Source organism: Dasypus novemcinctus, chromosome 5 (genome assembly GCF_030445035.2).
Source record: "Dasypus novemcinctus isolate mDasNov1 chromosome 5, mDasNov1.1.hap2, whole genome shotgun sequence".
Classification (NCBI taxonomy): Eukaryota; Metazoa; Chordata; class Mammalia; order Cingulata; family Dasypodidae; genus Dasypus; species Dasypus novemcinctus.
Window position 1 is genome coordinate 54,326,166 of NC_080677.1, and position 13,166 is coordinate 54,339,331.

The following is a 13,166-nucleotide window of genomic DNA, read 5'->3' on the forward strand; positions in this document are numbered from 1 at the left end:
GTACACCTTCCTGATAGGAGGGTTGAAGCTAAGGAAAATCTGTTTTATCACCAGCTGGTCACAAAACCAGGAAACAGATATCGGGAGTTAACATTTTAAGTTTTTGAAATGTACAGTATGCAATAAAAGAGTACAAGAGAGAGAAGCAGGAAATGATGGCCCATCCAAAGGTAGAGTATAAAAATACAGAAAACACCAACAAAGAAGATGAAGGAAAGTACAAAGAAAGAACCGTAGCATATTAGGAAAACAGTGAATGAACAATATAAGAATCTAAACAAAGAGAGAAATTTTAAAAAGGACAGTGAAAGGATGGAATAAAATATACCATGCAAGTAGTAACCAAAGGATAGCTAGGGTGGCTGTACTAATATCTGATAAAATAGACTTTAAGTCAATATTTATGGTGGGCAAAGATGATCATTACATACTATATTAGTCAGCCAAGGAGTGCTGATGTAAAGTATCAGAAATCAGTTGGCTTTTATAAAAGGTATTTATTTGGGGTTGAAGCTTACAGTTATAAGACCCTAAAGAGTCCACCTCAAGGTTCCATAAGAGGTAGTTTCTCAGCCTGTTGCCACGTGCTGATGCAAGATGGCAAGCAATGTCTGCAAGGGTTCAGCCTTCCTCTTTCCTCTTAAAGCTCTGTGGTCTCATCTTTATCTGACCTCAGCTGTAGGCTAGCATAAGCCCTGTCTCTCTTCCCAGGCTTGCTTCTTTCTGGGATCAGCTGCTCTGGTCTCTTCACAAGGTCACCTATAAACTATCAGGCTCATCTGTCTTTCTGGGGCCACAGGATCCTCTCTGTATCTTCTCTGTGTCTAAAGAGCTATCTTTCTTCCCAGGGCCTCTGCTGTGTCTTTTTCTGTGTGAGTGTCCTCTTACCAAGGGGACAAAGACTCAGTGTCCTACTGAGATGGCTGAATCAAAGCCCCAGTCTTAATTTAATCAAGTAAAAGTGAAACTTCTGAATTTAATACAATCAAAGGGTATCACACCCAGAGGAACAAACCAATTTTCCAAACATAATCATTATTCCTTTTTGGAATCCATCAATAATATCAAACTGCCACATACTGACAAAGGGGACAATTCAACAAGATATAGCAATTATAAATATATATGCACCTAAGAACAGAGCCCCAAAGTGTATGAAGGAAATACTGACAGATTAAAGGAGAAATTGACAATTCTTCATTAATAGTAGGGGATTTTAACACACCACTCTCAATAATGGATAGAACATCTAGGCAGAAGATCAGAAAGTAGGTACAGGGCTTGAATGACACTCTAAACCAATGAGACCCAACAAAAACAGAATACACATTCTTCTTGAGTGCATGGATCATACTCCAGGATGGACCCTATGCTGGGTCACAAAACAAGTCTTGATAAATTAAAAAATATTGAAATCAAACAATGTATATTCTCTGACCACAATGGATTGAAGCTAGAAATATTAACAGAGTGCAAAAGAGAAAATTTAAAAATTTGTGGAAATTAAGCAACCAATAGGTTAAAGAGGAAATCAGAAGCAATATTAGAAAATACCTTGAGACAACAAATGAAAATGAAAATACAACATACCAAAATTTACAGGGTGCAGTGAAGGCAGTGCTGAGAGGGAAATTTATAGCTATAAATACTTATATTAAAAAAGAAGAAAGATTTCAAATCAGAGACCTAACCTCAAAGTTGGAACAACTAGAAAAAGAAGAGTAAACTAAACCCAGAGCACTCAGAAGGAAGGAAATAACAAAAAGACTAGAGAGGAGATAAATGAAATAGAAAACAAAACAAAACAAAAAACACAATAGAATCAACAAAATGTAAAGTTGGTTCTTTGAAAAATCGACAAACCTTCAGCTTTACTGACAAAGAGGAAACAAATAACGAAAATAAGAAATGCAAAAGGGGACCTTACCAATCCCACTGAAATGAAAAGACTATGAGTAGATGCTATGACAACAGTATGCCAATAAATGAGATAACCTAGGTGAAATGGACAAATTCTTAGAAACACACACGCCTACATTGACTCAAGAAGAAATAGAAGATCTCAACAAACCAGTTACTAGTAAAGAGATTGAATTATTCATTAAAAAACCTCCTAACAAAGAAAACCCAGGACCAGATTGTTTCACAGAGAACTTCTGTCAAGCATTCCAAGAAGACTTCACTCTAATTCTGTTCAAATTACTCCAAAAAAATTGAAAAGGAAGGAATTACTGTTTAATTCATTCTGTGAAGCCAGCATCACCCTAATACTAAAGCTATATAAAGATACTACAAGAAAGAAAATTACAGTGAATTTCTTTTATGAATATAGATGCAAAATCCTCAAGAAAATCCTGGCAAATTGAATTCAACAGCACACCATGATCAAGTGGGATTATCCCTGTTTGTTGAACATAAAATTGATTAATGTAGTGTGCCACATTACTGTAATGAAGAGAAAAAAACACTGATCTAGTTAAAGTAGGTTCTTTTTGTTTGCAACCAAACCATGGTCCAATATTTCCTTAAAAAATAAAGTGTGAAATGGTTTATTTCTGATGTGTGAGAATGAGATTTTTTAGCTCATTAATTTTGTATCCATCAAGTTTACTGCTTTTTAATTTTTTTTCTAACATTTTTTTCATTATAAATTATCTTAGATATTATATGGAAGCACATCATTTATGTGAAATATAGTTTGGGCTTTTCTTTTCAAACTTTAATCTTTTATTTCTTTTTCTCATACCAAACAAGAAAGAATGCTGAATTGAAGCTGAGTAGCATGCATCCTCTTTCTTTTTTCCAGATTTTAAATGAAATATCTCTAAAGTTTCACCATTGTATTAGATTGATCCCAGTATCTAATGAAAATGTCAAGTTAAACTCTATACCTAGCTAAAATAGTAGTGTAATATAAAGGCAAACTGAAGATATTTTCCTTTTATTTGTAATGCAAATTTAATGGCCCAGGTTGTCTGTATCACATGTTGCTGGCGGCACTGACATGTAGAGGGAGTATAATAATTGTTGAGTTATAATAGGTTACATCAGGTATGTTAGGTTGTAGGATTATTTGTACAGTGCCTTTTAAAGAGTGACTGGACTGTGTACGTTTTTGGTTTCCTAGCTGATAACCAATTAACTGAGATAGTTTCTATCTTTTCCTTTTAGTTATTGGGAGACATAATGATGGACGAGGACCCCTTTCCTTGGGAACACCCTACCTCCTTCTGTGTTCAGGTCATGGGAATTGTACACCAGAACTAAATGACATCATGGCTATGTTACTATGTAAATTTTACTGAAAACTTTCCTTTCCTGTTCCTTCTAAGTATTCTTGTCAAAAGTTGAGTATGACTCTTTCTAAGGTGCTGACAACTCATTGGCAGTGTAATTTAATCCACATTATATATCTTAGAGTAGGTAGCACTGAAACTGACTTTCTTTGGCCAGGTTTTTTTTAGTTAGTAGTTAAAATTTTAAGATTGTAGAGTCTGAGAGTCTAGAGTTTGAGTCCTGTTTGCCATTAAGAAGGCCTCGTGTCTTTTTGGATCATGTGACATGAGCCAAAGGATCAGTGGACATTTCATATTGAAAGTTAAACCTGCCAGGATTTTCATCATGTGAAAGACAGTCCCAACTCTAGAAGTAGTCTACAGAGGAACCAGCAGAAAGGCAGGAATGTTTGTTAAGAAACATCTTTGAATATGCTATAACACTTTGTCAAATATTTGATGAAGTGTGTAGAGTTACACATTATGAAACTGATAATTTAGTTCTGGAAAACTTTCCAAGCAGTTGTGACTACATCCATAGGAAGAAAATGCCTCAATGGTGTCTGTCAGTCACCTCTTTCTGAGCCACAGAGCACACTGGTATGTCTCATGAGTCACCTGCAAAATGGCACTCCTGTGTTGCAAGGCATGATGACTTACTTTCGACATTTGGTGCTATTACAGAGCTGAATTTGAAAAATGTCTTTCTAAAGCAATAATTTCAAATTTGATCTGATTTATGTTGTAACATATTTTCTTGATAGTAAAAACTAAGCCCAATTATTTCTTATGATATTCCTTGCCAGAAAGGAGGAATCTTATTTTCCTATTCAATATGTCACAAAGGAATACATCTAATTAAAAAAACAGCATTAGACCATTAGCAGTTAACCAAAAAGGGAAAGTAAAGTATGACTCTATTCTTCCACATCTGATGATGGTCCCGTTCTTTTGGTGATATGATTATGTCTCATATAGGGTTTGAGTTTGATCATTAGATACCACCTATGGAGGAAGTATAGGATCGGATAGAGCCCGGGACTTGCTGGGAATGGAGAGTGCTAACAGAATTTGTTTAAGGGAGCATCATACCAGAGGGCACAAACTGTAATTGGGAATATGGACGCAGACAAAAAAATTGGAAGCCAGAGGCAAGCAACTGGTTATCAGAGTTAGAGAGGCCAGGAAGAGAAGAGGCAGTGTGAAGTTAACAGGGCAGTTAATAGGGGATAGGCATGGGTGGGAAGCGAACATACCTGGCTCACAGTGTTACAGTGCAAATGTGCAGAAGCAGTGATGTCAAAGGCATGTGCTGAACTTGCTCCATGCCTGACTCCCGTCCGTGGAGACAAAGGAAGATGAATTGCTTCATAAAAGATGCAATAGATCTACACTGAACCTGATGATTCTTACATGAGGCAAAAGAGAGTATAACCATGAAAAATGGCCAAATAATTGTGCTTGAAGCATTCTTTCTTGTTATTTAAGAGACTGAACTAGATCTTCATAATGTTAAAAAAACAGGGGGGGGGGCATGAAGTTTTGAGAAGATAAACATTACATTCATTGGAATGGGATTTTGAAGGTCATTCTGGAGAGTGCTTGGGAGTCTACAGAACACTTGGAAGATATTGTTATATCCATTTTGTATTTGTCTTAGAGAGGATGATTGACACATCTTTGAAAAAGTAAATCAGAAAAACCAATTATTTTTATTTTTTCACTATCTACTCAATTTTTACCTCTGATGATTTTTAACAAACTGTCACTCTAACCAAATTCATTTCATTATTGTTGTCGTCATCAACAACATCATCATCCTCATCATTTGTAAAGGCAAACCTTAACATGAAAAATCCTGACTGGTAGATTATCTAATTACAATCTTTATTTTTACCTTAGAATATAGTTTTGATCCTGATGGTAATCTCATGTACCAGGATGCCAATGCACTTAAATTTTGCTTTGGATTCTTACTAAGAATTCAGTTGGCACTCTCTGTGGGCTATAAAATAAATATCCCTCCTGCAGACTGATGTGTTGGCTTTGGTAGTATTTACGCTTATTCTTTCTTTGCTATGACTTCACTGTATTTAGTAAAGAAAGGTGCAAACTTATGATAGAATAGACATCCATCTTGTGCATAGCTGAGCCAAAGGACAGTTTAAAGAAAAGCCTGGTTTTTCTGCATGGCAATATTCAAACAATTAGCCACATATCCAAACAATTTTTTAACTTCCCTTAGAAAATCATGATAGCATTATTTTAAGTCATTTAGCATTCTGTTTATTTTTACTGCATACTGCTTTCTGTTGTGATTCTTGCTTGCTTTCATTTTTCTCCTGGAGAAAAGATAGTGTACCATGAGTAATTTAACCTCAATAAGATGAGCAATACCTTCAGCAAATGGATAGAGTCTACAATTTAGAAATATTTGTTGACGTGGGTAACGTGTGCCTATTCAATACCTTAGGAAATCTTCCAGACTTTAAATTAGCAGAAACTTGTAATGTCTCTGGTTGGTCTTTTGGACCTTGGCTGTACAAATTTTGCTCTGAAATTGTTACAGCAATGCAATGCTGTGGCTTCAAAGATTATCAAAGCTACACCAAAAAGCTTTGATATTTTCTAAGGAAACTTCTGGAAAGCTATCTGGACCCATCCTTGTTGTGAGTGCAATGCTAGATATTGTATAATTCTAAAAAGGTAAGACTAAAAATCAACTTTATATCTTCTCTAAGATTGCTATTTATTTTTAAACCTTTTTGGAGCTATGTGATTAGATTCAAAATACTCCTGTTTGGGAAAGTAAAGTACATAAGATAAACTTTATGTTTATAAACATTCTTGGTTTGAACTTTAAGTGGAATCATAGTATCTATTCTTTTACCAGCATTGTCAAACATTCTCTGTCTACGATTTGGCTGTATTGATGTGTGTAGCTGACATTCATTATGTTTCCAGTGTGTAGTATTCTACTGTGCAAGTATGACACTTTATTTATCTACAGTAAATACAGTGAACACTTTTTTTTCTCCTTTATCCAATAGGGGTGAACATCCCAGTTCCCATGGCTTTCTCCCAGACCTTGGGTCCAGCAACTGTTTTATTCTTTTTCAATTCTATCTTGTTCTGGTCTTTTTTGTTTTCTTTATTGTTTGTCTTTTGTTACTTTGTATTTGGAAAAGAGGAGTTATGGCAAAGTATAAATTTACTATACCATTTAGACCAGAAATTTTCAATTATAATCCTTAAAGAGGCATATTTTCCCTACCTGTTAAATTATAACTAGCTGTTTCAACATGAGTTTGTCCTTATTTTTTAACTATTACATAGTGTATAAACTAAAAATTTACAACTGCATGTAAAACTTGTTTTTATTTGAACATACTGTTGAAATATATTCAAAAGATGTTAAATTGCAATACATTTCTTAAATGATATGGGGTTTTAATTTCCTAGCACCCTGAAATATTGAAAGAAGTTAACTTTGCATAGACTTGATTGATAGTGGTGACTCATAATATGGATCAATTAACATTTACAAAATTCAGATATGGACACACTAGAATTGCAAATTCACTTTTTTCTTAATGGATTTCAAAAAACTATTCCAATTGGTTATTTTGCACCTGTACATTTAATATTTGATTTGTTTAGATAGAGACTGCACATTGAATATTTGATTTATTAGTACTCTTGTTTGCCAGCTACAGAAACCCTAGTGGTAGCTTAAGCAGTCTGGAGTCTTTATTAGTGTGTAAGTGAACCCAAGGGCAGAACTGCAACCAGACCATGGATAAAGACGGGCAAGATCCAGGGAATGAGCATATGGTGATCAAGGAATTTCTCTCGTTTTCCACATTCAGCTGTTTTCTGCAGAGTTGCTTCATTCTTTTTCTTCAATGCAGAATGGACTTGGTGGCCAGTGGTCACTGTCAAAACCTTGTGAGTTTAGATCTTTTTTATTTAAGAGCATTGTCAGACTGTAACTGGATTCTTTTAATCCAGATTTCAAAAGTTGGTATCCAGGAGGCCTGTCTTTGCTGTCCATTTTGTAATTATTTGCATGAATGTGGAGAGGAAGCATAAATACTTAGAAAAAATAGTGTGCTTACTACAAAATTCAATAATGTCTTCAGCAGAGTTCAGTTTTTTTCCTTAGTTACTTTGCTTGGAATTTTCTGATCTAGAGCAGAAGTTGACTATCCTTTTCTGTGAAGAGTTAGATAGTAAGTATTTTAGGATTTGAGGGTCAGAAGGTCACTGTGGCTATTATTGAAGCCTGCCAGTTGTAGTCTGAAAGCAGCCACAGACAATAAAATAAGTTCAGCTGTGTTCCAATAAAATTTTATTTACAAAAACAGGCAGCAAGACAGATATGGGCCATGAACTGTTGCTTACTGACCTCTGTATCAGTGAGATAATGGGAGCATTCCCCCTGGATGGAAGCTGGGACAAAATGAATATTTGTTAAATTGTATTATTTTTCATTAAAATAATACAGTGTATTGTATAGTGTTGCAGCATATAGTATATAGTGCAATTACAGTATATAGTATAGCAGGGTGCCCCCTGAAGACTTAGCTTTAAGTTGGTCTTTTTGCAACTCTCATGAGAGAGATGCTCAGAAAAGTTTTGACAATGCAAATCATCTCCAAATGATAAATGTTTTGTTGTGAAGATTGGGGCCTCCTTGAGACTATTAAATTCTCTTGGTTGAGGACAGTAATCAATCTTTTCCTTCAAAAGTGAGAAAAGGGGAAATTGCCAGTGGATGTGGGACCAGTGAAGATAATCGAAGTGGAATCATACGTCAATGTGTGTTAAGAGCTCCATTGCCTAGGTGGGGAGGGGAGTAAGCCTTTTTATTTTATTTTATTTTTTTTATTTTTATTTTTTTTAAAGATTTATTTATTTATTTAATTCCCCCCCCTCCCCTGGTTGTCTGTTCTTGGTGTCTATTTGCTGCGTCTTGTTTCTGTTGTCGTCGGTGGTACGGGAAGTGTGGGCGGCGCCATTCCTGGGCAGGCTGCACTTTCTTTTCACGCTGGGCGGCATTCCTCACGGGCGCACTCCTTGCGCGTGGGGCTCCCCCACGCGGGGGACACCCTTGCGTGGCACGGCACTCCTTGCGCACATTAGCACTGTGCATGGCCAGCTCCACACGGGTCAAGGAGGCCCGGGGTTTGAACCGCGGACCTCCCATATGGTAGACGGACGCCCTAACCACTGGGCCAAAGTCCGTTTCCCAGCCTTTTTATTTTAAGGACTGACAATTTTTTTAAAAATCTTGACCCTTGGGTACATTCTTAGGCATGGAATCAGTGATAGCACTCTTGGTTCTGTAAGTGACCTTCCTGAAGCATTCCAGATTCAGAACCTCCAGGATGGTAGGAGACTACGGGAGGAATGGTTGGAGTGGGACTGTGCAACTCTGTAGAATTAGCTGGGGCACCCCGTGTGAACTTAGCTCTGAGGGAGTGGAGTTATTTGCATGTTAGTCCCCTCTTAAAAGACTGCATCCGTGCTGAGAGCTGGACCATCAAGATACACGGAATGGACTCACCTGTTTGCACAGCTGTACCAATTGCAAGGAGATACCAAGGAACTGAAAGCAGCAGGAATGCATGAGTCACCCCGTGCTCTATCTTATCTTTGGAATGCAGACCATCCTAGACAAGTAAGACAATGGGAAAACAAAAGAGTGGGGGGAACCACAAGAGAGATACTAAACTTCCTGCTCACCTGACCATGGGAGGTTGAGCTAGTTTTAATTTAAGATGGAGGAAGATAGTGTGACTAAATTGGGACCCTGAGTATTTATGGAGCAATTAACTTTTTGTACAACACAACGCAAAGATTTGGTTTTCTCCTTCTTAGTCCTTGTGTTCCAGTTGTCTATTGTTACATAACAAAATATTTCAAAACATAGGCGTATAACAACCATTTATTATGCTCAAGGATTTTGTGGGTCCAGAGCTTGGGCAGGGCACAGCAGGGGTGGTTTGTCTCTGCTCCACAGTGCCTGGAGCCTGAGCTGGAAGGCTCCAAGGCTCAAGGATTTTGTGGGTCCAGAGCTTGGGCAGGGCACAGCAGGGGTGGTTTGTCTCTGCTCCACAGTGCCTGGAGCCTGAGCTGGAAGGCTCCAAGGCTGAAGGTGACTCATCAGCCTGAAATCACACTCAAGCCTCTGGTGGTTGAGCTTGTAGTAGCAGTTTGATATAGTTATGAATTCCAAAAATAGATATTGGATTATGTGTGTAATCTGGTCTGTTCCTGGGCATGATTAAGTAATGAATAGGGCTTTAATTGGGCCATGCCATTAGGGTGTTGATTCCCCATCCCTTGGTGGATGGGGACTCACAGATAAAAGGCATGGCAAAGGACAGAGTTGAGGGTTTTTGATGTTGGAGTTTGATGCTGAAGCCTTAAACTGGAGCCCCAGGAAGTAAGCTCACAGAGGAAACAGAAGCCAGCCCCAGGAAGAGAGGAACCCTGAGCCCAGGAAGAAGCAAACCCTAGAAGAAAGGAACTTTAAACCCAGAGAGTAGCAAGATCCTGGAAGGGAGGGACCCAGGATGCCTGAACCCTCGCAGATGTTGGCAGCCATCTTGCTCCAACACGTGAAAATCAACTTTGGTGAGGGAAGTAACTTATGCTTTGTGGCCTGGCATCTGTAAGTTCCTATCCCAAATACATACCCTTTATAAAAACCAGCCAATTTCTGGTATTTTGCATCAGCACCCATTTGGCTGACTAATAGAATGCTGTTTGATGCTGGCCATCGGCCGGAGCCTTAGCTAGGAAACCTACCCATGACTTCTCTCTGCAGCCTGGGCTTCCTCACAGTGTGGTAGTTGGTTTCCAAGATTGAGTATTCCAAGAGAAAAAGCCAGTAGAAGCTCTATCATATTTTCTAAACTGGTCTTTGAAGTCCTGTGTTGTTTCTACTGCCTTCTGTTTGCTGAGGAAATCACAAGTTCTGGGCTGTTTCAAAGTGTTGAGAAACAGGCTCTATGCCTTGATAGGAAGTAGCAAGGTTGTAAAGAGCATGTGGAACTAGAAATATTGTTGCCCTGTTTTTAGAAAATACAGTATGTCACAATCTCTTCCATCCCCATCCCAAATCAGGCATCCTAACTAAAAATGAATTTCTTTTCATTATTGAATTATTTCTTTTAAATATTGAAATGCATTAATAACATAAAAACAAATGGACAGTTTCTGCTATTCTGTTCATCAGTGGTAGCACCTAACTTCATAAATTAGAGCTTCTGGGTGGGATACTTGGTAGTATACAATAACAGATAATAGGTAAATTAGCGCAACAGTTGTTGTTCTTGAATGCACGAGTATTTGAGTAAAATATTACTAAGCCAATGCTTTTTAACAATAGATAGAAAGCCAGGATGCAACAGAATAAAAAAAAACATCTAATGCAAAGTGTTTTTTTCTTTTTCGTTTGACATAGGAGAGCCTGATTTTTCCTTCAGTTTCATACCAATGCAGGAAATTTCAAAGACAAGTCTCTATGTATAAAGTAACAGTGTTTATACTGTATTAACTTAAGAATTCAAAGAGGGGGAAATGGACTTTGGCCCAGTGGTTAGGGCGTCCATCTACCACATGGGAGGTCCGCGGTTCAAACCCCGGGCCTCCTTGACCCATGTGGAGCTGGCCCATGCGCAGTGCTGATGCAAGCAAGGAGTACCGTGCCACGCAGGGGTGTCCCCCGCGTGGAGGAGCCCCACGCGCAAGGAGTGCGCCCGTGAGGAAAGCTGCCCAGTGTGAAAAGAAAGTGCAGCCTGCCCAGGAATGGCGCTGCCCACACTTCCCGTGCCGCTGACAACAACAGAAGCGGACAAAGAAACAAGACGCAGCAAATAGACACAGAAAACAGACAACCAGGGGAGGGGGGAAATTAAATAAATAAATAAATCTTTAAAAAAAAAAAAGAATTCAAAGAGGAAAATGTTTTCCCTTTTTTTCCCTCTAGTTATAAATTCCCATTTATTTGTCACAGTCATTCATATCAGACAAGATTGCTCAAGATTTCTAGGAAGAATGACAGCAGAAGTACTACCATAATCTGACCAAAAAGAATGAAAGAAAGCACATGTGGGGAAGAAGACTACAGCAGTGCTCAAAATAGGGAAAAGTCCAAGCATATCCACAAATGTGAGGAATAGAGGTCGGATACAGCTTAATTTCAGCCAGACATGCACATACGCATGGTCAGGGGGGGTTCTGTGGAAGCATCATTGTTAACACTGAGTCCTAAATACAGGAACTGGGTTGTGGGATGTGTTGTAGGAAGGATTGGGGATGGCCTGCTTGGAACCCCTGTCTCTGTTGTAAATCAAATGCCTAATATGCATGTATCCACTTTTATACCTTAACAACAAAAATTAGGACATTTCATATATTTCTAAAACATGTAAAAAAAGTTAGAAGGAAATGTAACTGTGTGTACATTTTCACCCAGCTGTTTCATTTCTGGCATCTTCCCTAAAGGAATAATTTGAGAAGCGATCAGTAGATATTAATATAAGGATATTCATCACAGAGTTATTAATAAGACAAGAATATTGAAATGTGCAGAATGTCAATCAATAAGAGACTGGAGATCTGTCTTAATTTCTCAATAGTCATACTAAATTCCATTGGGTATGTGTATCTTTCATTATTGAATTAAGTGAAGTTTTTAAAGCGGTGTTTTAGTTTTCTGGCTGCTAAAGACAATACCATGCAATGGGTTGGTTTAAACAATGGGAATCTATTGGCTCACATTTTTGAGGCTAGGAAAAGTCCAAAATCAGGGTGTCATCGAGGCAATGCTTTCTCTCAGAAGGCTGTGGCATTCTGGACTGGCTTCTGGTGACCCTAGTTTCATGGAGTACAGAACTTCAAGCTGCCACAAGTATGAACTCGTGTTTATACATACACACCTCTCCTTATTTCTGTGCACATTAAATATTAACAGTTAACAGTTGTTAATATTAGCAATTATGTCTCTGAGAGGTAGGTGATTTTACCTTTTCTTTCTATCATATGTTCTATGATTCTTTTATAATAACTATGTTCTACTTTTATAATTAATAAGGAAATCAATTTTAGTTAAACACTTTTTTCCCCTTATCTTGGTTTCTTTAGCTGATGATACCTGGGGCCATTGCTTCCTGGCCACATATGTAATTAGATTCTGTCAACCCTCCTTTGTAAATATTAGAGTGCTTATTGGTAGCGTGGTTAACTTCCCCTTCCTCACACCCCTGTTCTTTATGAAATTAGCACAAAAAAGTAGACTTTGTCTAACTTTGGCTTATACCTAGTTTTAGGATTCACTCTGCCTTGCATGGTGCCTTGAGGATGTATAGGTTTGCTTCCTTTTACAGCAAACTCTTGATTCACCTGAACCTAAATAACAAGAAACAAAACCAGAATAAGCAAACTTCTTTTCTTAAAAAATATATAATTAATAAATGAATCCATGGAAGGGACTTATTTTAATTTTTCTTTACAGCCCCTCGGGGTGAGATGCCCGTACATACCCAGTTCCATCTCCCAACTCCCAGTTCTCTATTATCTATGGTAACTGTGCTGCATCACGGAAACAGATGTTCCCAATAAAATGTCTTTGGCCATCAAGGTTGTTATCCTCAGTCTGCTCTATTTATTATGATGAGAAAATGCCAAGTACATTGTGTAAATTAAAGTCAATTAACCAGAACAAACCACTTTGTGACCATTGTGTTTACAACTTCCTTTGTGCATCTTAGGGTATAATCATTCAGGAATATGAATGACTGAACTCTAATATATGTATTAATGTTAATCCCCAAAGTTTTTCAGGCAATTTATAATAGGTGACAGATTTAGCAATACAAA